Source organism: Arachis ipaensis, chromosome B07 (assembly GCF_000816755.2).
Source record: "Arachis ipaensis cultivar K30076 chromosome B07, Araip1.1, whole genome shotgun sequence".
Classification (NCBI taxonomy): Eukaryota; Viridiplantae; Streptophyta; class Magnoliopsida; order Fabales; family Fabaceae; genus Arachis; species Arachis ipaensis.
In genome coordinates this window covers 125,330,412-125,333,833 of record NC_029791.2, presented here as the reverse complement: position 1 = coordinate 125,333,833, position 3,422 = coordinate 125,330,412, and positions in this window count along the sequence as shown.

Below are 3,422 nucleotides of genomic sequence, written 5' to 3'. Positions count from 1 at the left end.
TAATTATACATAAGAAATCAAATGAAACTTAGATACAACACATACTCCTCTATATAAAATAAAATCTTAAATAATAAGGGCGAAAAGACTCTATGAAAACAACTTAACTCAAACAGTTTTTATTATTCGTCCGCAACTTCATAGTGAGTCTTCGAACTGTATCACTAAAAGGGTAAAAAATTTTGGGGTGAGAACTAACCACACATTCTCATTAGGGAATGCGAATGTCGTGAAAGCAAAGAATAAAACGCAAATAGTTAACTTACTCAATAAAACTATTTTTATCAAACCTTTGAAAATACTTTTAATTTTACTTTAAAATATTTAATTACTTTCTTTAAATTTCTCAACTCGAAACAAATCTCAACCACAAAATTAGTCATATTAACACTTTCTCAATCACATAATTAATTTCCAATCACAACATCAGTTCTTAGTCAACTCAATATATCCACACACTAATAACACATAGTAAGAGACCTAAATCAACACACAAACAAGTCATAATGAGACAAACAGCGCAATCATAAAGAAATAAAATAAGCAAACACAATCAAATGTAAATGCGCAAACAATTTATAATGCATGTCTGTCCCTAGTGTAAATCATGAGCTCATGCGTCGGTTATTTATCCGCAACCCGACGTTACCTGGAATGGATTCTGAATATGGTTGCTCCACTGAATCAGTCAGATACCAAAGCCACACGGGTTTACCCGTCTCAATGAGGCTAAAATCATAATCATATAATTGTTATAGTATATGTGCATTCAGTGATGAGAAACAGGATACCATATGGATGAACCCATATCAGTCAAATACACTTGCCTTTAAAGTGAGTGTCCCCACTTAGCAATTGGCACAAAGGCCCAATCAAACAACCAATTCTCGTATATAATTATTAGTTTTTAGTCATTTGTTCATCATTCACGGTTTCTTAATTATCTTTCTCAATCATCGTTTCTCATGATCATACCTCTGCATCACCAAATAATCAATCACACCTCCACATCACCATATAATCATTCACACTTCTGCACCACTATAAAATCATTCACACTTTCGCATCACCATAAAGGTACATTTTCAACTATTTATCAATCATAATATCAAAATATTTTGTTTATAATTATTCAAACTCCATCATCACATAATCATTCACACCTCTGCATTACCATAAAGATACACTTTCAGCTATTTATCAATCATAATATCAAAATATTTTGTTTATAACTATTCAAACTCCTTCAACATTTATTCAAGGTAAAATCCTATTTTCATTATATAAAACAATTTCTTATCCTTCTTAAACATTCTTTCAAATTACTATCAAGCACTTAAACATCCATTTTCAGCTATCAAATTTATTAATCTTACATTCAAAACTTAATTTACATATTTCAATTTAGCTAAATCCTTGTATTTTTGTAAAAATTTGGACATAATCTTCCCTAAAAATAGAACTTAACTACCCTTATGCATTCTCTCAATCTTAACAACTCTTCAACCTTTTGTCAGCAATTATAAAACAGAAGATCCTTAATCAATTAGAGATTCACAAGTTGCAATAGTTAATAATTCAATCATAATTTGCAATTCCGAAATAATCAACCAATTCAACTTCAAAAATTCATAACTAACTTTCACAAATCATAGAATCCTTCAAAATTAAACTCAATCAACTATACTTATCCTAATTCATTCAGAATTTAACTACACGCAATTCCAGCCATTACAGAATTTTTCATATACTCTTAAAGTTACTGCATTAACTTAGAAAGCAAACACCCAGAAATCAAACTATTATTCTTTAATAATTTCACAAGTAATTAAATCAATTCATTCGACCCATTCCTCAAAACACAGCCACAAACAACAAACCAATCAAACCATTGAATCATCGTCACAAAGATATTAAACCAATTACAAATCTTACCGTCACAATCCAAACCTAATTTTCATCAATTAATCACATCAGATATTTATCATCCATTTGCAATTATTCATTAAACTTTGTTAGCATTCGTAATTTGAAATACTTAATTTTAAAAACATATCTCCTACCTCGATGTCGAAACTCACAGAAATCATTAAACACAACAGCTCTATTAGCAGTTCCAACACACCTACTCCCATGGCGACAATAACAGTGGTTCTGAGCAGCTTCGATGACAGCAGAGAAAGCAAAATGAAGAGCGAAGCAAGACATGAACAGTACCGGTTTTTCGGTGACTCCCACAGCAGCACCCCCGGCGGTAGCGGTGGCAAGAGAACACCCACCACCATCGCGTTGTCCTCTTCCCCTTTTCTCTGGTCGTTCACGTTCTTCCCTCTACGAGCTCCTTCTCTGTCTTTAGGCTCCTCGTTCGTCTCCCTGTCTCTGGGCTTCTTCCACTACGACGACAGCACCTTCAAGCGACAACAACGTCAACCCCAACTGACGACAGCGGCCATATCATTGTCTGTGAATAAAACTGTTATTAGAACCAGTTCCTGGGTAGTGGACACAGGCACCACATATTATATTTGTTTTTTGCTTAAATATTTTTACTTTTACATCCATGTTCCTCCTATACAAGTACACATGCCTGACGGTACAATTGCATCCACAAAATCGCTGGTGTAATTTATTTTACAAAGAATTTGCACCTTGAAAATGTGTTGTATATTATGTCATTCAAATTTAATTTAATTTCAGGTTCTAAGATGACTAAGTCACTGAATTGCTTATTTTTGTTTTCACACACATGGTGCTAGATTTGGAACCAGTACATATTGAAGATGATTAGCATAACTAAGAGTAGTGCTGGCTTATATGTGTTTAATCCACTCACCACCATCAATAACTTTGCTCACTGCATCACACACACATCAACACAAACACAACACCTCACAATTGCATCTCAATCTGCATCCACACACAATTCTCATCTTTGGCATAGTCGGCTAGGACATTTAAGTGACTTAATTCTTTACGCAATGACAAGTTTTTTCTTTCATAGTTTGTAATAAAAACAATATTTTGTGACTCATGTCACTTGGCTAAGCAAAAGAAATGTCCTTTTTCACTTAGTACTTCAATTGCTGAATTTATTTTTGATTTTTTACATGTTGACATTTGAGGACATATTTCAATTACATCCTCACATGGACATAGATATTTTTTTACTATTGTAGATGATCACAACATATTTACTTGGATCAAATTCATGAAAAATAAATTTAAAGTTTCTTCTATATTGCCTAATTTCATAACAATGATTGAAACTCAATTTTCAAAATGAGTCAAATGCATTAGATCCGATAACGGACCTGAATTCAACTTGCAAAATTTTTATGCATCAAAAGGTATTTCACATCAAAGATCATGTGTTGAGATACCGCAATAAAATGAAATTATGGAAAGGAAACATCAACACCTTC